The sequence below is a fragment of the Dermochelys coriacea genome, chromosome 26 (assembly GCF_009764565.3).
Source record: "Dermochelys coriacea isolate rDerCor1 chromosome 26, rDerCor1.pri.v4, whole genome shotgun sequence".
In the NCBI taxonomy this organism is placed as follows: domain Eukaryota; kingdom Metazoa; phylum Chordata; order Testudines; family Dermochelyidae; genus Dermochelys; species Dermochelys coriacea.
Window position 1 is genome coordinate 6,820,894 of NC_050093.1, and position 24,263 is coordinate 6,845,156.

Here is a 24,263-nt window from a genome sequence, read left to right on the forward strand (position 1 = left end):
ATTAAACATCTGAGAAGCTCAGTTTAAAAGGATCAAGCCTGGTATGAAACATGCAGGAATGGGATGGTGTGTCTGGGCCCTTTATGAAAACTAGATGGGGCTCTGATGTGGGCACATTGTTAAAGTGGAATGTACACTCTAAGTCACGATAGAGTTGCAAAAATAATGGAGGGATTCAATGAAGTGAGGTAAAGTACTGAAGGCTGCAGGTTTTCTTTCATGCTTCCTCTCTTTTCAACTTTCGCTGTTACTCTCCCATATATACACACACACAGTCTTTCTCTCTCTCTCTCTCTCTCTCTCTCTCTCTTATACTAACTCACACGCTCTCTGTCTCTCTCTTATACACACTTTGGCTATGTCTTCTCTGCTAAGAAAAGGGGTGTTTTTACTACGCTGTAACTAACACACATTAGTTATTCTGCAGTAACAACACGCTGGTGAGAAGTCAGGCGAGGTCAGCACCATACCTCCTGCCTGAGGTGACCTCGCCTAGTTTACCTTGCAGTAAAACTAAAGTGCCTTATCTCCACTAGCTAATGCACACACCTTTTCTCAGCAGCACCTCCACCTATCTCCCCGTCTTACACAGACATCCACCAATTGGCAGCCACAGAAACTTCTTTCGTTTCATGCTAGTGGCTAAGGATGCCTCTTCGCTGGTTAAGTAACTTGTGTTTAGTAATTACTTTCTAATGTAATATCCTTCAGAAATGCCAAGTGTGCTGTTCCCAAGGCTGCGACCAGAGGCAGCTGGTAGGAGCCATGTCTTCACTGCAGAGTTAACTTGGGTAATCAGCACTGGGTCTGAGTGCTCAGGTTGGCCTAGCTGGGGCATGAGTAGCCACACTGCAAAGCCCTACCTGAGTGAGTGTGTCTTTATAGGTGCGTCATTCACCATAATTTACATGCCGATGGAGACAGAGAGATGAGATACCTTTTGTCTGGCAGAAAACGTGATTGTCAGTTCTGACTTTAGGAACATATTTGCAGGATGCATACATAACTCCTTACATAGTATCTAGTACATAGTATTGCACCATGATGTACGTGTGACCCTCGTTTTTATTTAAGAACTCACATGATATTCTTTGATGAAACAGACTGGACATACCAGGATCAGGATATTCTTGTCATCCCTGGCTAGTTGGCATTGAGGGGTTTATGGAAGATTCTTTTTCAGTGGAAGCCATTTTCTCCTAAAGCGATTGGACCTTTGCATGGAACTACAGCATCTCAGTCTGCATTAACCCACAGCTATGGGGATTTGTAGGACAGAAAGAATTACTGCGCAGGGAAAACCAGACTGCAGACTCTTTTGGTTTAGTACCCAGCATGGGTATAGCACAGGCAGTGTCAGAACCAACTTTCCTCCCGCCCTGTACTGTCTCTGCCGGTGCACCTCAGGCCTTACAGTTGGGCTGGATCCAAAGCCCAATGAAGTCAATGAAAGAGTCCCATTGTTAATAGTCCCCTCAAGGGCTGAGAGATGAGCTCATCTCCGTAGCCTCTTCATTTCTTGTCTCTCTGTTAGGACTGTTATGAAGGAGGCCAGTTGTTTTCTTATCTTCAGCAGAAGGGTGGGCCTGGAACCAGCCCTCAGAGCCTCCTGTCGGCACAGATAAAGAATCACGGGCTAACAGGGGTGGAATTCATCCAAGGCGAATACGGTGAGCAGAGATCTTAGTAGTTCAGTAAGCAAGTGGGTACTTTTGGATCAGAAATATTGGTAGGACACTGAAAGAACTTCATGGGAGACTGGAGCTAGTACACTTGTCCTTGCTTTTCCAGCACATGAGAGACACGAAACCTTGAGCGCAGCAGCGGTTGCTTTCTGCTGTGATGGCTCATTGGTTCAACAGAGGTGAGCAAACTTTTAGGGGGGCTGCATCTCACAGTCTTAAAAGGCATGATCAGCATGTGATCCTCTTGAAAGCATAAGGACCATGCTTCCATTCAGTCATCTGATAATGATGTCAAACAGCTATTTTAGATATACATGGCTATAGATACAGCGGCTAGCTGTGCCACTATACCTAAGATAAACCTTATTTCCCCTCCGACAATATTGCACTTAGCTCGTCTCCGTACAGGAATTTTAGCCACTACTGTAACTGCATCAGTTTGTATCACTGCAGTGTGATGTGTGATGTGAACCTTGTTGCAAATACCGCTGCACTGGTGGAAATCATGCCTACACAAGAGGTTTCCACCAGTGTAGCTAGCTATGCCAGTGTATACTGAGTGTAGACCAGCATTCAGTGATCTCTTCTGCCAAGACTCTTTTACTAAGGTGAGCTCTGGTCCCTTTTGTTTGTTGTTCTCCCCTTTTTTTTTTTTTTTTCTTCCACACAGCAAATCCAGTTGCCTTTGACAAACTGCACAGAGACAAGGCTTCTGTATATCTCAGAGCAGGGGCACAGTCCACAAAATTGGGACCCAGATCCACATGCAAATTGGCTTAAAATAGGTTTCATAATTCCAGCCTGGGCCTGTTATAGGATGGGTCTGAAATGTGAAGTTCAGGAACAATCTGAACTTTGGGAAAGTTTATCTCTCTGCAGAAAAGTCCTGTGGAACTGAATTGAGAATGAGCTCCTTTCTGTAGTTTTCTCAGCCATCCTATAGAATATTCCTGCTATAAAGTTCTATAGAATAGTTAAAACAACCTATTCAAAGAATCTCATCCTCTATTTAAATTCTATAGGTTTTTCAGAGTAATTACTCTAGAAACACGTTGGTTCCATCCCTATTAAATTCTATAGGACGTATATCAGGAAGGAAGAGGAAGTGCTGGCCTGGATTCCTGGTTCAAGCCCATCTCTGTAGTGTATATGGCAAAAAGGGGAAAGGTTATTTGCCTTTTGCAGACTGAACAGAGATGAGGCAGAGGTGCATAGGTTTGTGTGAAACTGGCAGCTGGCTGCAGTGGGGGTGTGACTGGCGGCTACAATGTGTGACTGGCAGTGGGGATGGGACTGGGGGCTGAAGTATGCATGGCTGGCAGATGCCACATGAAGGAAGCAATTTGAGAGTCACCAACAATCCCAGAGGCCACACATCGAGCAGCCCTCCATTCATGTCTGCTTTGCTGCTGACTCCTAACTGAACCTGACAGGAAGACAGTTACCAGAACCGCTAACTCTCTGGGGAAAAGCTTACAGAAGCTCATTCCCTTGACACTCACTTCCCGTACAGAGACTAAAGGAGTAGCGAGAGTGTGTGTTAACAATAGCTAAGGCTGTGTGCGGAAAAAATAGAGTCACCATGAAACCAGTCAAAGATAAAAACCCTCCTTTGGGCCCGTTTGTTGGAAAACCAAAGTGAAGCTTTTACTTTGTCAGCAAATCTTGGCCAGGGTTCGAATCGGGCCTGTTTGTTGCAGCTTGGTAAGCGGCTGCAGTAGCTGCTCTGGAATCTAAACTTTCATTTAATAAAATAAGGTCCCCTGCCCTTACAGTTGTGGAGAAAACTTCTAAAACCTGGCCTGAGTGTAACTGGTGCAGCCATATCTGCCTGAGTCTGCAGACAGCCTGAAGCACTAGAGGGTAAGAGGCACAGATAAATTATTATTATGGGGGTTCTCCAAATGTGCTAAATGCTTTCCAGGCACAGCTGGAGATACAGTCTCTGCTGTTAAGGAGCATATAGTCTTTATTTGTTGGCATATTTTCAATTATTATTTATATTACAGTCGCACCAAGGGGGTCAAACAGAGATTAGGGCCCCATTGTGCTCGGTGCTGCACAAACACATACTCAGATATGGTCCCTGCCCTGAAGAGCTTGCAATCTAAATAGACAAAACAGATGAAAGGTGGGAGAAGAGGAGTATTGTTGTCACCGTTTCATAGATGGGGAACTGGATCACAAAGATGAAGCGACTTGCCTGAGGTCACACAGGGAGTCTGTGGCAGAGCTCTCAGATCTCCTAAGACCCAGTCTAGCGCATGAACCACAAGACTACCCGTCTGCTAAAATTTACAGTTACAAATCCATTATATTTATATGTCACATTTATTCCAAGGCTTTTTAAGTTTGAATCCTAATGACGACAATTTAAATGCAAATTTTAAATTCCTGATCATAGCATCCAAAAAAGGAGAATGGCCATCCTATTCTGAAGATCTGCACCATCTGCTGAGTAGCGTCTCATTTTGGCAGCATGACTTGGAGGAATTTGGGTGGAGCTTGGGAGAAACACCATCACTTATTTTTCCTTTCTGACCCCTGTTTAAGGCCTTACCCATCTCAGGTCTAATATCCTGGGACCGACATGGCTACAAAGTACACTGCATAAGACAAAGTTTTAAGGCATTGTTCCCAGCCTCTCATCTTAGCAAACAGGAATAATATGCCATGTACGTAAGAAAAAGATAAATAGACATTGATGCAACCGGCCAGGTGATTATTTGTCACATTATTGACTCTGCTCATTATTTCTATGGGGTGGGTTACTAAAGTGGACACCTGAAGGTTAAGGAGGAGCAATAGTAGAAAAACATGAAATAGATCGGAGAGGAGCAGAGGCTGAGTTGAGATAGAATATAAAGGCCTGATTCTCCGTTGCCCACACTCTGTGCAGTCATTTATGTCAATGCAAACTGGGTGTAAAGCCAAGCCATTCTGATATACGAGCATGTGGTGCTCCTTTTGCACCTGGGTAAAATACTGCACAAGATGCAGAACACCAGAGTAGCAGGCCCAGAAAGAGGTTAGAAAAGAGGAAAACGGATAATTAGACAGGTGATGTAGGTGATATTTTAGCCTATGGTATGATCTAGCTTGAAGAGAAAAAAGAATTTGTCCAGGTTATCATTCCTGGAGAGGATAATTTTGGAGAAGTGCTGAGAAAAGTCCTATTTCCATTTTCAAGCTGCGAAATGCTGTTTGTGGTGGTAAAACCTAGAGTGACCAGACAGGAAATGTGAAAAATCGGGACAGAGGGTGGGGGCTAATAGGAGCCGTTATAAGAAAAAGACCCCAAAATCGGAACTGTCCCTATAAAATCGGGACATCTGGTCACCCTAGTAAAACCATCTCTGGCAGAAATGGGGTCCGCTGAGCTCCCAGGTCACATCCTCAGCTGGTGTAAATTAACATCACGCTACTGAAGTCAAAGCAGTAATGCTGATATACACCAACTGAGGATCTGACCGTGGGTACCAAAGTCTGTTCTCAGTTCTGCCTGTCTAACTAAAGGAAATGGAGTTACTCTAAATTTGCACCCGTGTAACCAAGAGTGGAATTTGACCCTAAGGGTCCAAACTTGTTGTCCTTGCTGCCTGAATGAGGACTGCAGGATCAGACCCTTTGTAGAAAAGACAAGGAGTAAAGGACCTGCACACATGGAGGCTGTTCGTGATATTACAATGACTGTGACTGCCCCAAATGCACTCCCCTACCTTGGAGTTAGCACGATAGCATCTTGGCCCATGACTAAGGCTCCTAGGTGCTAAAGTAATACAAATAAATAACAATAATAATAGGGCTTGCTGTCAGTGACTTCAATAGGCTTTGGATCAGCCCCTGTTGCAGAAAAGGAGTGGACCTCATAGCACCAGCGTAAGGAGATGGCTATGTTGAGTGAGTACAAGAAAACTTTTGCTAACCAAAAGCTTTCGCTCCATGACAACCTTGTTCACTTGCCTTGCACTCATCTTAAGCCCCACTGACCTTTCTGGGTGGCCAGAGAAGCTCTTTTTTTCATCCAGCTTCAACCCAGAAGACACCTGGTGAATGCAATGGGCCGGGTCTGATGTAAACAGCAAGCTCCTCATAGATGATCTCATGTTGAACCCCCTGGTTTCTTGCTTCATTGAAGACCGTGGATGACCATCAACCATATTAGGATGTTACATGGAATATGTAACACCTGATGCATGAATGCAGAACCAAGGATTCGCCACAGTGTGAATGGGGAGACCTCCAAGCCACTGAACACATTGTGAACAAGTGTCCCATCATTCCATCACCAGGAGGTCTAGCAAAGGTGCACTCTGCATCTCCTGAAGCTCTTGAATGGGTTTCAGACCTTTCTATTAACTTGTAAATGTTGCCAGTTCCATATGAAAGAAGAAAAGGAAAGAGGAAAAGAAAGACTTGGACTTAGTTAGGCACTCCATTGCCTTCAGTGGGAGTCAGGCCCTTAAATACCTTTGAGGATCTGGATCTTGGGGGTCTGGTTTTCCAATGTTGTTACTGCTGACTTCTACCACAATAAAGGTGAGGAGAATCAGGTCTTCGGCATTCACTTAATCTGTGCCATGCTTCTGGATCCCCGGCCCCTGTTCAGCGCAGCCCACGTTGAACAGAACAGCCCTCCACTTTCTATTTTAAAGCAGGTTTCAGAGTAGCAGCCGTGTTAGTCTGCATTCGCAAAAAGAAAAGGGGTACTTGTGGCACCTTATTAGAGCATAAGAGCTCACGAAAGCTTATGCTCTAATAAATTTGTTAGTCTCTAAGGTGCCACAAGTCCTCCTTTTCTTTTTATTTTAAAGCAGAAGCTGCATCTACAAAACAATCTTGTTAATATCGTCCCTTGAGGAGGCTGATGGGAGAGCCAAGGTGTATTCAGAATGGGTGGGCTCCTATCTTTTTGTAACATATCTGTGGCTAATCCACTATCCTGCCAGCACCCGCCCAAATATCTGGTTGCTGCCTGAACAGCAGCAGAGAGATACAAGCTGAGGACTGGAAACGCAGACCTGTGTGTGTGTGGGTGCCCTTTCTGATCAATCTAAAGTCACCATTTACCAGTCACTTGAGTCAGACTGGAGTAAGAGGGAAACTTGTAGAGGAGGAGGCAGCATAGAGAGGACAGTGTACAGCGATGGAGGCAGAGCATTGGTTTTATCCTCTCTTCCTGCATTTTTATGCATTTTTCTTAATCTCCCTTGTGCTCTGGTTCCAAAACCAGATGGGCACCTCCACAGACTAACTTGTCCCTGCAGCCTGGCATTCTTTGCTTCATATACATTGTAAAGCCAGAAGAGACCATTATGACTCTTCCAAACCTGTTGGGTTGTAGGTGTTCTATGAACTAAGATACTTGCATGGTCCTGATTACTGTAATGAAAATTCAAGCAGCTCCTACTCACTAATGACCTGTACCCCTTGTGAAGAAGGTCTGGTTTATTACTCCCTTTTTTACAGGTGGGGAACTGAGGCACACAGCGATGAAGTGACCTGCCCAAGGGCACACAGCAAGTGTGTGGCAGTCCCAGATATGAACCCAGATTTTCTGAATATTAATACGGTGCCTAAAAGACAAGATCATTCTTTTCCCTCCTCCATTCCAGCCCATTGATTTCTATGGATTTAAGTCTGCTGACACTTGTAAACAGAACTAAAGTGAGGACCGCAGCAGAAAGAAGCCAAAAAAATGCAAATTCATTCCAGAGAAGTCACTTCTTCTAGATGCATTCCCTGTCCTGGCAATATGCCTTGGAATCACTGGCACCACTTCAGACAGCTGCATCTTCCCCAATGTTTCCTGAGGGCTTCAAACCAGAAAGGCAAGGTGATGAAGAGATTTGGCTAAGGGAGAAACAGGAAAGTGACCAAAATTACCCAGTTCTATATAACCTCTCTGTGTTATATTAATCCACCTTGCTAAATGATGACAAATTAATTCAGATGATGTGCAGTGGGACTTCAGGAACAATGCCCATTAGTCAATTTTTAGCCTCAGTTACATATGTGAAGTCATTGGGGCAACATGAGAATAAATGGGTACAGAATCTAGCAGCATAGCTTTAATGGAGCTGCACTGTGTAGATTCCGTCTTTGGTTTCTACTCATGGTGGGGCCATATTCTGATTTTAGTTACATTAATATAAATGTGGAGTATCTCTACAGAAGTCAGGAAGTCTTGATTCCCTCTGAGTTACTTCAGTTTTATGCTGGTGTAACTCCATTGATTTCAAAGGCATGGCACTCTGGTGTAAATCTATGACATTGTAATACCCTACTACCGAGGTGATAATAACGAGGAGTCCTTGTGGCACCTAAGAGACGAACACATTTATTTGGGCATAAACTTTCGAGGGTTAGAACCCGCTTCATCAGATGCATGGAGTGAAAATACAGGAGCAGGTATAAATACATGAAACGATGAGGGGTTGCTTTACCAAGAGTGAGGTCAGTCTAACGAGATAAATCAATTACTAGCAGGATAGCAAGGGAGGAAAAATAACTTTTGAAGTGGTAAGAGAGTGGCCCATTACAGACACTTGACAATAAGGTGTGACAGGTTTCAGAGTAACAGCCGTGCTACTCTTTTTTATTTGCAAAAAGAAAAGGAGTACTTGTGGCACCTTAGAGACTAACAAATTGATTTGAGCATAAGCTTTCATGAGCTACATGCATCCGATGAAGTGAGCTGTGGCTCACGAAAGCTTATGCTCAAATAAATTTGTTAGCCTCTAAGGTGCCACAAGTACTCCTTTTCTTTTTAAGAAGGTGTGAGTAACAGTAGGGAGAAATTAGTATTGGGGAAATTAAGTTTAGGTTTTGTAGTGACCCAACCACTCCCAGTCTCTATTCAGGCCTCATGTGATGGTATCCAGTTTGCAAATTAATTCCAGTTCTGCAGCTTCATGTTGGAGTCGGTTTTTGAAGTTTTTTTGTTGAAGAATTGCCACTTTTAGGTCTATTATTGAGTGACCAGAGAGACTGAAATGTTCTCCTACTGATTTTTGAATGTTATGATTCCTGATGTCAGATTTGTGTCCATTTATTCTTTTGCCTAGAGACTTTCCGGTTTGGCCAGTGTACATGGCAGAGGGGCATTGCTGGCACGAAAGCTTATGCCCAAATAAATTTGTTAGTCTCTAAGGTGCCACAAGGACTCCTTGTTTTTTTTGCTGATACAGACTAACACGGCTACCGTTTTGAAAACTGTTACCTAGGTGATAAACTTTTTATACATGCTTAGGCTATAAATCTATTATTATGGTATGAATCTGGAGTAATGCGGCAGTCAATCAAGCCAACAAAGTTACTCCAGATTTATAGGAACTGAGTTCAGAATCTGGATCATGACGTGGGAATCACATGATTGACAAAACTCTATTTTTCTCTGCAGCAATTATGTCTTTGTAGAGAACGAATGTTTTGCATTGCTGTTTTTCTGTTACGAATCCAAGTTGTGGAATGCAGGAAGCATTTTAGAAAAGGGTTACAAACACAAAGGTGTCTTACACTGCTATTTGAGTTCGTGGATTAAGCCAGGCTGAAGAAACAGAAGATGCCTTTGTTCGTTTTTATGGCATTTGCCAGCATTATGAAACCGAAATAGGGCACAGACTGCACAAGTGAACTTTTCTCCTCTGCTGATTTTTCCTCTCCAGTTAATCAGCCATCACAGTTAAATTTGTCTCAGGTGGCCCTGGCCTAAGGCCTGATCCTGCAAGATTTATCCAAACGAGTCTGCCTTGCTCCTAGGAGCAGATTCATGAAAATCAAGGGGAACTGGTAGCTTGAGCAAGGAGTGATTGCATAAATAAGGCTCGCAAGATCTGGCCTAGAGTCTTTCTTCTTCTGTAATTGCCTGTTTGTTATTTACCTTGCCAACTGTGTCAGATGCTGCATGAGGAGGACTTTGCTTTGAATCAAAGGTAATGCCCCCAGAGACTTTCAAAAAGAGTTGTGTGTATCACTGCCCTGTGCGTCCCCTTCAATTCATATTGGGGCAATGTAGGGTTAAGCAATCCAGTTCCTGTGCCCAATTCCTACTAAGGCAGGCCACTTACTCTAGTACAGCAGAGAACAGACCAGCAATGGAGCAGTATGCTGGTTGTGCAGGACCTTGATGGTGAAGATGGGGGTATTAAGTTCAGTGTTGAAAAAAGAGGAAGCCAGAGAAGGGATTCAAAGAGGAGAGCTGAGGTGGGAAGGGCCATGAACACAGATGGAGCATTTTGGGAAGGGGAGATGCAGGGGGCTCACAGAAGAGGAAATCGTAGTAGTCATGGCAGAGACAGAAGGGATGTAATGTAGAAGAAGGAGCAGGATTTAGCAAGAACCGAGAAACGTGGAGGAGAAGGAGAAAGAGAGTCTACAGTATACCTAAAACTTGGCTGGTAGCAAATGCAAGTTCATTGATCTCAGTGGAGTTGCACTTGCTAGCACCAAGTCTTATGAGTTTGTATTACTTGGGAGTGGGAGATTTTTTGCACCAAGAGAATAAATAACTGGCTGGTATCTTTCCTTGTTTCCCGATAGATGAAGTACCAGAGAATACAGAGGCGATGGGGTTGTACCTTATGAACGCTGCTCAATAGGACCCTGGAAATGTTCAGCTGCCTCCAATGTTTTTTTAATTTAAATGAAGAGAGAAGCACTTCTTGGAAAGCTGTCCAGCTCCCATTGAAGTCTCTTAGGCCCAGATCCTCAAAGGTATGTAGGTGTCTAAGTCCATTGGGAGTTAGGCACCTAAATCCCATGGGAGTTAGGCACCTAAGTGTCTTTGAAGCTGTAGCCCCAAGTGACCCCATTAGAAGAGGAGGCCTATAGGGAAGATAATAACTAGTCATTAGCAGAGGCAGGTAAAATGTTCCCAGCTCAGCTTCCACTTGGGTGAATCACAGCTAGCTTTGTGTTCCATTACAAACGGAAAGCCTAACACAGCCTTGTCAAAAGCATCTCACAATGAAGCCCGAGCACAGTTTAAAGGGAGCATAGGAAGGATTTAGGTGTAGAAACAACCTGAACTTGCAATCTTTGTGCAATTTAAACCAGGTGATGCTTAATGGCTTCTGATGAACTTCGTGTTAGGGGTTTGGTCCAGACCTGCAGTTCCAACAAAGAGGGTCTGAACCTTTATTAGGTGAAAGTGAAGAAAAGGCTCACATGACTACTTGGAAACTTCACCACTCATCTTTCACCCAGACCTGGTAAAAGGAGGCCAAATCCATCTCTGGTGTAACTCAGTGGGGGCTGCCGGAGCTCAGCACCTCACAGGATCAGGCGCCAGCTGTGTTAGGGAACAAAATATACTAACAGGAGCCCTTGAGTGAAAACCCTTGCTCCTTAATGGTCTGAACCTGGGACAAGGCTGGCAAGAAGAGGCTTTGGGGATCAGAATCAGACACAAAGCTCAGCTTCATTGCATTATATAATTACCTAAAATTTCAAAGGTGTTATAGCCTAAATGTAGGATTGCCAATTTTGGTTGGATATACTCCTGGAGGTTTCATCACATGACATAATCTTTAATTAAAGATGAATCTTTCATTCCTGGAGACTAAATTGCATGCAGTGCATTCATTCGAATCCTCCTTTTGAAGCAAATGCCTCAAAACCGTACTTACTGCTTCTGTAGGTGTCTTTCTCTCATTGCCATAAAATATTATCTTCTATAAAACATATACACACAAAGGATGTGTCCTGTAACTTGCCATTAGATGATGTAATGTTTCTGAAGACTAGATTGCCTTACAATTAGGCTCATACCAATTAAACATAATGGTCCAAATTCTCTTCTCAGTTACACCGCGCTGTCCGCTTCAATGAAGTTGTAACAATGCAACTGAGAGGGAAGTTTGCTGGGGAAAAGGGGTGTGCTGGGGGGGGACACCTCCAATTTAGTGTGTTACTGAATGGCTGGAGAGTACTTAGCTTACGAAGAAAAAAATCCTGCTGGATCTTGTAGATAAACAAGACCGTTTTTTCGGTTCTCAGAAGGGTGTCCTCCTGCCCTGCTCTAAGCCAGACGCTCCCACTTTATCTTATTGTATGCACTGTCCTTAGCTGTCCCTGGCATCTCACACACCTCCTGTTCATAGAATATGACTTGTGATAAGCCTAACCTAGTCTCCCTAATCAGCTGAGAAGGGCTGAGCAGATGCCTTGGGATGGTGGAGGATGCATTACACCCTTCTTGGTCAGAGGTTTCATTCAAGACAGGAAAGGACGATTTAATTTTAAATAGGTGGATGAAATGCAAGTAGGTGGAACAGAATTTATAAATGCAAATATTATTGCCCTGATTCTCTACACTAAGGCAACATTACATCAGCATGGCAGTGTGTCACATTTACACCCATCTCAAGGCCCTATTACACTGCCACGGTGGTGTAAAGTAGCCTTAATATAAATGACACTGCAAGCCTATTGGTCTGATTGATCATTGTCTTGCATGTTGTTTAGTCATTTGCACCAGTGCAATGCTCGTGCAAATCACTACTATTCTGATTTGGTAATGTTTCACACCCACTTTGCACAAGTATAAATGACTGCATTAGATGCAGGGCAATGCTGAATCATGCTCTTTGTGACTTATTGCCAGAGCTATTTTCCACCACCGTTGTGATTGCATGACTTGCATCACCACCTCAAAGTTTTTGGCTCTATGAGCAACTAAATAACTTATTAAACCAAGGGAAGGGAAAGTACCTGGAAGAAGAAGCTCTTAAACATATTTCACACTCATAAGAAAAGGAGCAATTTGCTTGCTGAAATTGCCTGAGATTCTATGTTATTTCAAGATGTTTTGCAAATATAGTCTAATTCCCCCTGGGGATTATATACCGGCACATGATTATGCAAATTCATTCTTAGGTTGTTAATAATTTTTAATCAGGCAACTCAGATAATGTGGAATCCTCTGAAAGGCAATGGATTATATGTCTTCCTACTAAGAATAGGACATGCCTGGTCTGACTAATCCACAGTATGGACAGATTCTTTAGTGGGATTGTAAGGATGTAAGTGAACATAAGAACGGCCACACACGGTCAGACCAAAGGTCCATCTAGCCCCGTATCCTGTCTTCCGACAGTGGCCAATGCCAGGTGCCCCAAAGGGAATGAACAGAACAGGTAACCATCAAGCGATCCATCCCCTGTAGCCCATTCCCAGCTTCTGGCAAACAGAGGCTAGGGACACCATCCCTGCCCATCCCAGCTAATAGCCATTGATGGACCTATCCTCTACGAATTTAACTACCGGTAGTTCTTTTTTGAACCCTTTTATAGTCTTGGCATTCACCGCATCCTCTGGTAAGGAGTTTCACAGGTTGACCGTATGTTGTGTGAAGAAATACTTCCTTTTGTTTTAAACCAGCTGCCTATTAGTTTCATTTGGAGACCCCTAATTCTTGTGTATGAGAAGGGGAAAATAACACTTCTATTTATGTGTTTGTACAGCCGCTAGCACAGTGCGGTCCTCGTCCCTGACTGGGGCTCCTAGACACTACCACACTACAAATAAATACTAATAATGATTTGGTCCCATGTGGATTTAGGCAGTTTCAGAATATAGCTATACTTCACAAGGGCACAAACAATAGGACCACAGGAACAGAACTCATTTTCTCAACCTTAGATAGGGTCTGATAGTTTGGAACCATTTCAACCTGTAGGGTGGAGGGCAGCAGTCAGTGCATGCTACGCTAATGGAGCGATTTTGGCAAAAAACATCAGGGAAAGCCCTATTAAAAATGGCCTGATATAAGCTAGTAGCTGCACAGAACATGGGTTTTTAAGGTGTCATCCAGGAGACATCGTTACCTCATACAGTAAACAGCAGGAGACAGATTTTCAGCAGGTATAATTTGCTCTAGCTCCATTGAAGTCAATGGAACTCGATTGCTTTATATCAACTGAGAGTCTGATCCCATAACTTCAGACCGATACAGGACTGTGGCAACAGTGCTGGGCTATGAGCACATGATTCCAGGGAGCTTAGGTATTTCAGACCTGATGTTCAGACCACTAAAACCCTCTCTAAGGTTGCTAGACAAAGTCTTCTGTCCATTTATCATCACCCTTTGTATCTTTGTCTGGATGGACACATCTTGTACACTGGCACCAATACACATTCCTGCCAAAGCAGGCCTCCTTGTGCTTGTGCAGCAAAAGAGATAGCAAGGCTGATCAACAGCAGAATAGATTCCTGCTGCGTCTACTGCCTGAGGTTAAATTATAACCAACTTTTGCGCAGAAAACACACAATACATTTTGAATCGGTTCATGCAGCTACTCTTCCAGGAGCAAGGCGTAAGACTGAGAGAGAAAGGGCTCATTAAGGTAAATGACCCACTGTAATTTCTACACCTTGCCATGCCAGGCCAAATAAATTGGAAAGCGATTAGTTGTGATTGACTCTGTCATTTATAGAGTAGAAATTGAGATAAACTAATGGGAGCAATAAATGAGTGTGTTCTCCTGAGAGGAGTTTTAATTCAACAAGTGTTGTTCAATGACTAATTTTGCCTTATGAAAAGGAACTTATGCCCGTGTTTAACTTTGTGAAAACAAGAGGTTCTGTTGACTTCATTTGGGACTACTTACGTGATGAAAAATAAGCACACGTAGAGTTGCTTGTTGGATCAGGCTCTTAAAAGTTATTTGAGCCTTAGAAACTAAGTCAAATTGTCTGTAAATAGGACGTATTTTGTTTAGCCTCATAGGAGAAGAATCATCTATTGCAATCTCATGTTCCATGGTGGTTGTGATGCAGCAAAAAACCGACAAAGATAAAACAATTGCCAAGTCATTTTAGTTTTGTTTAAAGATTTTTTTTTAAGTTGTATCCATTTCTTAGTGAGATAGAAGTGTCAGGGGATTCATAATATCCACAGAACACCTTTGTTTTTCAAGATTTCATCTGAAAGATTTGACACATAATAACCTTGATGGCTGGAAGGTCTGAGTTGAAGCTACCGAGATCTGAACATGTGGCTTAATAGATTCTAGCTATTCTGAACACAGGGACAGTTTCTGCCAGTGTAGAAGAATAGGGGAGGCATAAACGGGACCTGTCAGAAGGCCAGTCAGAATCTCTGCCTGACCCCAGCCCTGCAACAGGTTAGAGCATTGGTTCCTAAACTTTAACAACCTGTGAACCCCTTTCACGAAAATGTCAAGTCTCGCAAACCCCCTCCTAAAAATGAATATTTCCAGGGATTTTCTCCTTTACCTGAGTATAAATTATGAGAGCAGTGATCTTGGAAATATAAAATTTGTTTTTATGACATGCTTATTACACACTATTTATTATTAATTATTATTTAGCATTATACTATTTTTATTACATTATGAAAATGGCAACAGTCTTCCAAGATCTCACTTTCATAGCTTGTATCACTTTGAATAAGCCTGTTATAAGACAAGGCTCCTATGTTTTATCAAGGAGTTTCATCAGGGAGTATCAGATGTGAAACAGCATGAAGGTATTTAAGAAGCCAACTCAAAGAGTTCCTTCTACACAAGCATTCAGGTCTTGAGCAGTCCAAGCAAACAATGCACGTTACAACAAAGCTTAAACTTGTTCTCCGTATTCATTTTAAAAACATTACTAGCTGCCTATTTAATTTTAAAAACAGCAAAAAATATCCACCTCCCTTTCCATTTCTTATAAGGAGTCTTGAAGTTCAAATCTTCTCAGTGTGATAGATATGCTTGCTTTGATCTGCTTAGCTCTTGGAAGTCCAGGGGCTCTGGGCTGCTGGCCCTGTGCTGCCCGGGATTCCTAGGGACAGCTCTGTCTGCCTTTAGGGAATTTTTCCCCCGAGAACTCCCTGTAACATTTCATGAACCCCCAGGGGTTCCTGAACTCCAGTTTGGGAATCACTGGGTTAGAGCAACCTGGGGGCTGCTCTAACATGTGCCAACTGGCAGTGGTCCCCAAGGGATTGTCTACAAGTTGAATAGAGCCAAAGTGAGGCATGCTCTGACTGTGGCTCCACCCTGCACCTGACGCCCCTCCACTCCCTATGACAAAGGCCGCAAGGATGGTAGGTCTGTGCCTGTTGTGGCCTACCCCATGTCAGAGGAATCTCCATCAGGGGAAATACTATTAGATTCTATCTCCTCTGGGCTGTCACAGCGGTGAAGAGGAGGTGGAGCAGAACAGAGAATCTGACCTCTGGTGTTTGGATAGCTGAGACGTCACACATTTAGATCCTTTTAGCAAATAAATTAAACCTGGAGCAAGGCGGTCTGTGTTTCTGGAGCACCCAGGGTGAAATGATGGAGGCCCTGAAAGCAGAACAAATTGGTTTATGGGGGTGCTGCATCAGCAATCCTCTTTGCCCCATGGTGCCAAGCTTTATAGTGACATAGCGGCAGTGACCTAGGGGCATAGCCAGTAAGTCCATGCCTCAGAGACACGTGCACGGGGAGGAAAGTAGAATCATGTTGCCAATACATTTTACTCATACCCTGCAATAACAGCTAAGCACCTTCCTAGTCACTTGGTCTGCAGAGTCTTTTAAGGACTTCATCCTGTCCAAGGATTGCAGGGTTTGGCCCAGGGATGCTACTCCAGACCCTGAAAATCAGCTTATTTTCCCCCCACTAGTAAGCCACTTCTCTGGCACACATTATCTTGTTGTTATGTATTCGGATAATACCTAGAAGCCCCAGTCATGGGTCAGGACCCCATAGTGCTAGGTGCTGTACGAACAGGGAACAAAAAGATGATCCCTAACCCTGGTTAGCTTACAGTCTAACCATAAACCTGCAATTTAACGCAGGGGCAAAGTGGTTAATAGTGGGGAGAGGAGGGTTGTGTGTATCTGGGTCTGGGTGTTAGCAACAGGGCTCAAATCCAGTTTTGCATAAGAAAAGACATTCCGTTCTGTGGTATTTCGAAGCTTCCTCCTCTCCTGGTATCTCCACAACGCAGCAACTGACTTCTCATATTTATGTAAACTTCCCTGAATGTGACGTGATGACAGAAAATGCCTAGAATAATTTATGCTTCTCAGTTTCACTCTTTGAAACTCAAACTAACTCAACCGTAATTGGAAGGGGGCTTGGTTTAGGCTTACATTTTCAAACATGGCCATTGGATGTGGGTGTCTAAAATATTTGGGGAGTCTAACTTGAGGTACCGTGGGCCTGGTCTGCAGAGGCGTTGGGCACTCACTGCTGTCAGTTAAGTGGAGCCGGGGGTGCTCAGCACCTGTGACAATCAGGTCCAGGGTGGGTCAAACTGGTCTCCCAAAATCAGCAGCCACTTTGGAGAACACTGGCCATATTTATTTATTTTAATTTCAGTGGAAAAACTGAAAGCTGTTTCTTCTCCTTCTCTGTGATTTATATCTTCACAAGCATGTTTTACAGGGGATCCTTTGGTTCTTCACTGTCTGAGGCTGAAGAACACAGTAAATAACTTTATAGGAGGGTGACAATGGCTTCCATGTCTTGAAATGGTTTTGATATAAGTATGCATCTAGCTGCACGACATACAGCAAGACACTGAATTATGTGATCCACAAAAGAGTGCAGAGAAAGTCCTCACCACGCCTGTACCGCATCCAGACTACCCTAAGTAAGTCGTCTCTAGAGGTGTCAGACCAATGTTGGATCAAAAAAAAAAAAAAAAAGTCAAAAGGAACACCGTTCACAACTGAGAACCTTTTGCCAAGCACTTTCTGCTTCCAGGTTTCAAGTTTCAGAGTAGCAGCCGTGTTAGTCTGTATTCGCAAAAAGAAAAGGAGTACTCGTGGCACCTTAGAGACTAACAAATTTATTAGAGCATAAGCTTTCGTGAGCTACAGCTCACTTCATCGGATGCATTTGGTGGAAAAAACAGAGGAGAGATTTATATACACACACACAGAGAACATGAAACAATGGGTTTATCATACACACTGTAAGGAGAGTGATCACTTAAGATAAGCCATCACCAACAGCGGGGGGGGGGGGGGGGGGAAGGAGGAAAACCTTTCATGGTGACAAGCAGGTAGGCTAATTCCAGCAGTTAACAAGAATATCAGAGGAACAGTGGGGGGTGGGGTGGGAGGGAGAAATACCATGGGGAAATAGTTTTACTTTGTGTAATGACTCATCCATTCCCAGTCTCTATTCAAGCCTAAGTTAATTGTATCCAGTTTGCAAATTAATTCCAATTCAGCAGTCTCTCGTTCGGAGTCTGTTTTTGAAGCTTTTTTGTTGAAGGATAGCCACTCTTAGGTCTGTGATCGAGTGACAAGAGAGATTGAAGTGTTCTCCAACTGGTTTTTGAATGTTATAATTCTTGACGTCTGATTTGTGTCCATTCATTCTTTTACGTAGAGACTGTCCAGTTTGGCCAATGTACATGGCAGAGGGCCATTGCTGGCACATGATGGCATATATCACATTGGTAGATGCGCAGGTGAACGAGCCTCTGATAGTGTGGCTGATGTGATTAGGCCCTATGATGGTATCCCCTGAATAGATATGTGGACAGAGTTGGCAACGGGCTTTGTTGCAAGGATAGGTTCCTGGGTTAGTGGTTCTGTTGTGTGGTGTGTGGTTGCTGGTGAGTATTTGCTTCAGATTGGGGGGCTGTCTGTAAGCAAGGACTGGTCTATCTCCCAAGATCTGAGAGAGCGATGGCTCGTCCTTCAGGATAGGTTGTAGATCCTTGATGATGCGTTGGAGAGGTTTTAGTTGGGGGCTGAAGGTGATGGCTAGTGGCGTTCTGTTGTTTTCTTTGTTGGGCCTGTCCTGTAGTAGGTGACTTCTGGGTACTCTTCTGGCTCTGTCAATCTGTTTCTTCACTTCAGCAGGTGGGTATTGTAGTTGTAGGAATGCATGATAGAGATCTTGTAGGTGTTTGTCTCTGTCTGAGGGGTTGGAGCAAATGCGGTTATATCGTAGCGCTTGGCTGTAGACAATGGATCGAGTGGTATGATCTGGATGAAAGCTAGAGGCATGTAGGTAGGAATAGCGGTCAGTAGGTTTCCGATATAGGGTGGTGTTTATGTGACCATCGCTTATTAGCACCGTAGTGTCCAGGAAGTGGATCTCTTGTGTGGACTGGTCCAGGCTGAGGTTGATGGTGGGATGGAAATTGTTGAAATCATGGTGGAATTCCTCAAGAGCTTCTTTTCCATGGGTCCAGATGATGAAGATGTCATCAATGTAGCGCAAGTAGAGTAGGGGCATTAGGGGACGAGAGCTGAGGAAGCGTTGTTCTAAGTCAGCCATAAAAATGTTGGCATACTGTGGGGCCATGCGGGTACCCATCGCAGTGCCGCTGATTTGAAGGTATACATTGTCACCAAATGTGAAATAGTTATGGGTCAGGACAAAGTCACAAAGTTCAGCCACCAGGTTAGCCGTGACAGTATCAGGGATACTGTTCCTGACGGCTTGTAGTCCATCTTTGTGTGGAGTGTTGGTGTAGAGGCTTCTACATCCATAGTGGCTAGGATGGTGTTTTTAGGAAGATCACCAATGGACTGTAGTTTCCTCAGGAAATCGGTGGTGTCTCGAAGATAGCTGGGAGTGCTGGTAACGAAGGGCCTGAGGAGGGAGTCTACATAGCCAGACAATCCTGCTGTCAGGGTGCCAATGCCTGAGATGATGGGGCGTCCAGGATTTCCAGGTTTATGGATCTTGGGTAGCAGATAGAATACCCCAGGTCGGGGCTCCAGGGGTGTGTCTGTGCGGATTTGTTCTTGTGCTTTTTCAGGGAGTTTCTTGAGCAAATGCTGTAGTTTCTTTTGGTAACTCTCAGTGGGATCAGAGGGTAATGGCTTGTAGAAAGTGGTGTTGGAGAGCTGCCTAGTAGCCTCTTGTTCATACTCTGACCTATTCATGATGACGACAGCACCTCCTTTGTCAGCCTTTTTGATTATGATGTCAGAGTTGTTTCTGAGGCTGTGGATGGCACTGTGTTCTGCATGGCTGAGGTTATGGGGTAAGCGATGCTGCTTTTCCACAATTTCAGCTCGTGCACGTCGGCGGAAGCAGTCTATGTAGAAATCCAGGCTGCTGTTTCGACCTTCAGGAGGAGTCCACCCAGAATCCTTCTTTTTGTAGTGTTGGCAGGAAGGTCTCTGTGGGTTAAAATGTTGGTCAGAGGTGTGTTGGAAATATTCCTTGAGTCTGAGATGTCGAAAATAGGATTCTAGGTCACCACAGAACTGTATCATGTTCGTGGGGGTGGAGGGGCAAAAGGAGAGGCCCCGAGATAGGACAGATTCTTCCGCTGGGCTAAGAGTATAGTTGGATAGATTAACAATATTGCTGGGTGGGTTACGGGAACCATTGTTGTGGCCCCTTGTGGCATATAGTAGTTTAGATAGCTTAGTGTCCTTTTTCTTTTGTAGAGAATCAAAGTGTGTTTTGTAAATGGCTTGTCTAGTTTTTGTAAAGTCCAGCCACGAGGAAGTTTGTGTGGAAGGTTGGTTCTTTATGAGAGTATCCAGTTTTGAGAGCTCATTCTTAATCTTTCCCTGTTTGCTGTAGAGGATGTTGATCAGGTGGTTCCGCAGTTTCCTTGAGAGTGTGTGGCACAAGCTGTCAGCATAGTCTGTGTGGTATGTAGATTGTAATGGATTTTTTACCTTCAGTCCTTTCGGTATGATGTCCATCTGTTTGCATTTGGAGAGGAAGATGATGTCTGTCTGTATCTGTGCGAGTTTTTTCATGAAGTTGACAGATTTCCACTGTGTAGCCAAGGGTTGTCAGCACATAGTCTCAGTGGGTTTGAGTTGATTTTGTGATGTTGCAAAGTGAGTATATGTAATTGAAATATGCATAGGAAAACAGGATCGTTCAGTGTGTGTGTGTGTGTGTGTGTAACACACAGTGCCTGATTCAACTTTCATTGACACTGCTGTAAATCAGGAGTAACTCCACTGAGCTCAATCGACTTACACCATTGTAAAATGGGGTTTAATAAGAGACGAATCATCAGGGCTTTTCTTCATGCGAGTTGTGATCTGCAATGTCTCCACAGTAAAAAACACTACAGAGAAAGGGAAGGGGCAGGCAGAAAGAAGGAGACTACGATTTTCCAGCTGATGATAGGCACGGTAATTTCAACATTAAGGAGTTTACATAAGATTCTCGGCAAATCAGCAAGTCATGCTAAATTTCCTCGCTCAGCCTAGGTGGGGCTGAGCACAAGACAAGTTCTAGTAATGTTCCCTCCTCATGCTGTACTTCCTCTCTCCACAACCAGGAACACTGCAAACAGCGGAAAAACAGCTGCTGTTCTCTTCTGAAGTCTCTGGCTTAATCCGCTTTCCCTTCAAAACGGCAGTTGTAGATCCTCCTCTCCCTAGGAATGCCCCAGTTGCTCCTGAGGTGCGTGGTGTGCTCTGTTCATACCCATCCAACCATTCCAAACTGAGTAGTTTATTTTTGCTTGGCCTAATGGATGGGGCACTGGACAGGGAGTCAGAAGATCTGCGTTCCATCTGTGCCATGCCTGCAGCCTGACTTTCAGCGAGTCTGTTTCCCCTCCCACCTTTTGTCTTTTTAGAATGTAAACTCCGTGTGGCAGCGATGGACTCTTAGCCTAATGAGACATACTACGTAGTGTATGTACAGCACCTAACCTAATGGGGCCCTGTTCTTGGTTGGCTGCCCTAGGCACTAGTGTAATACTCGATAAATAATAATCCAGTCCAGGTTGATTTACTGGTCTGGAATTATCAGCCCTCTCTAGCACTTGGAACAGGATCAAGCTGTAGAAGAGCTCAAGGGATTGAAAAAGAAGAGTGACAATGGATGGGCCAGAAATTGGAGAAAGAGAGAAGACATACAGCAGAAAAGAGGCAGAAGAGAACAAGGAATGGCTGGAAGAAGAAAAGAGAAAACTGGAATTGGCGTGTATGCTTTTGGGTTTTTAAAATACAATATGGTATGAAAGAAGTGGTACTTACATGAGTGGCTCGGCTTCTCCTCTTACTTACCCAGTTTTACACCATTGTAACTCAGATGCGACTCTTGATTCACAGAGTCTGCCCAACTCATTGGCCATTTGCACTTACTCCGTGCTCAATATACAATTCCATGCTAGAAATGCTGCAGATTTCAGTGTGATAAAGTACAGAGGTGGGCTGGAAGCTCTGTAGCAAAGTGGAACAAAAATCATGAATGGTTTCAATACCCTGCTAATATGCTAGTTGCAGTTCTTGGTTATAATATAACCTCTGCTTAGAGGATGAAGCTCACACCAGCACAAAAGGGCCATGCACAACCGACTGAGCCACTTAATTCATATACCAAGGCCTTAAATGGTCTAGACAACTTGAGGTGGGCCATTCGCATAGGGGTGAATTTTACCTGGAGTGAAAAGAAATCACTTCAGCTTGGGCCAAACGCTGCAGCCTCTATTCAGAAAAAACAACCGTTGAAATCAAATGGGTGTTTTGCCACAGTCAGGACTGCACAATTAGGCCCCCGAAGATATACACAAGATTGCTGCATTCATTAAAACCAAGAAAACATTCCTCCCAAGGCACTACGCACAGCTGACATGCAGCCACTTCTGGAATGGAAGGTGACAGTCACCTGGCGCATTGCCCAGGGAAATTTTGGCCAAGCCATTATTCTTCCTTCAGCAATGTGGGTAACCTTCCTGTCAAGAAAACTGCATGGAACTCAGATAAACTGCTAGATTAATGCTGCAGGGATTTGAAAGTGTGGCTTGGGCGGGGGTCCGGCCAGCCTGAATCCCAGACCACTAAATCATCCAGTTCTGTATTTGTATCTTAAGCATTTGTTTTTATTTATATGAGTATTTACATTCTGCCCCATGGCTTAGGGAGGCCTTTAGCAGGTGAAATAATGTAAGATTCTTGTGCATTTCAATTCCTGAATGCTATGAATACCCTGAGAGTAGCAGATTGCTGGTAACTTTGACCCTATAAATGTTCCCCCGATGCAGTGGGAAAGACTAAAACCCACATATACAATCAGAGGGACAAATTCTCTGTCCAAATGAAATAATAGGCAGCAGGTTTAAAACAAATAAAAGGAAGTATTTCTTCACACAGTTGCACAGTCAACCTCTGGAACTCCTTGCCAGAGGATGTTGTGAAGGCCAAAACTATAACAGGGTTCAAAAAAGAACTAGATAAGGTCATGGAGGATAGATCCATCAATGGCTATTAGCCAGGGTGCGCAGGGATAGTGTCCCTAGCCTCTCTTTTGCCAAAAGTTGGGAATGGGCGACAGCAGATAGATCACTTGATGATCCCCTTCTGTTCATTCCCTCTGGGGCACCTGGCATTGGCCCCTGTTGGAAGACAGGCTGCTGGGCTAGATGGACCTTTGGTCTGACCCAGTATGGCTGTTCTTATATTATGTTAAGTAATTAGGCAAGACTCCATTGAAGTCAGTGGAAATGCTCCCATTTAGAACAGCAGAGAATTTGGCACAGATACTTAGTTTTGATGGAGGTCCATTTTTAGATCTCCTGGGCCTAATCACCCAGTGCCTTGCAACTTGTGTCAGGGTAACAGCTCACTACCTCCCAAACATCCCCTTATGGCATTACACAAAGTAAAACTATTTCCCCATGTTGATTCCCCCCCACCCCCACTGTTCCTCAGACATTCTTGTCAACTGCGGGAAATGGCCCACCTTGATTATCACTACAAAAGGTTTCTCCCCGCCCCGGTAATAGCTCACCTTAAGTGAAAAGGAGTACTTGTGGCACCTTAGAGACTAACAAATTTATTTGAGCATAAGCTTTTGTGAGCTACAGCTCACTTCATCGGAGCTGTAGCTCACGAAAGCTTATGCTCAAATAAATTTGTTAGTCTTTAAAGTGCCGCAAGTACTCCTTTTCTTTTTGTGAATACAGACTAATATGGCTGCTACTCTGAAACCTGTCGCCTTAAGTGATCACTCTCTTAACAGTGTATACGGTAACACCCATTGTTTCATGTTCTCTATGTATATAAATCTCCCCACTGTATTTTCCACTGAATGCATCCGATGAAGTGAGCTGTAGCTCACGAAAGCTTATGCTCAAATAGATTTGTTAGTCTCTAAGGTGCCACAAGTCCTCCTTTTCTTTTTTGCAAATACAGACTAATACGGCTGCTGCTGTGAAAGTTGGCTCTATAGCAGCCCTTCCTCACTTTCCCCTTTGAAGCACCTAGAAATAATTCAGAAAGGTTTTCTCAAAACTAGTAACACACCTGTTTGGGGCTAGCTTAATAACAACCAACCTGCGCCATCTATCACCACATACTTTTTGAAGGGGGAAAAACAACCCCTTGAAAGGGAACCCCCAATTTTCCATCATAAAAAAAAAACAACCACCCAAAACCCATTTCAATGGAAAAGTTTGCAACCGGCCCTAGGGCAGATGCTTCTATTTCAGGGCCCTGGCTCATGCTCTCAAGTCTCTGAACCTGTAGGTCTCTTGCAGCCAAGAGCATTACCAGCAGGCAGGTCTCCTACCTATAGCCCACTCCTGCTCTTTAGCCCTTTGCATGCAACTCGCCTGCCCTGCGGTTCTTGCCTTCACGCCCCTGCCTGTTGCTTCCCCACTGCCCCCCACCCAGACCCTGCT

At 44.0% G+C, this 24,263-nt stretch overlaps 1 long non-coding RNA gene across 1 annotated transcript; it reads right to left on the reverse strand.

Moving 5' to 3' along the window:
* Positions 1-1,475: 1,475 nt before the first annotated feature.
* On the reverse strand, positions 1,476-24,244 carry LOC122457523. The gene is made up of 4 exons (XR_006277079.1): positions 24,152-24,244; positions 21,649-21,804; positions 10,710-10,793; positions 1,476-1,609 (listed from the first exon to the last, which is right to left on the reverse strand). It is a non-coding gene; the product is annotated as an uncharacterized LOC122457523 (long non-coding RNA).
* Between the last annotated feature and the right edge of the window lie 19 nt (positions 24,245-24,263).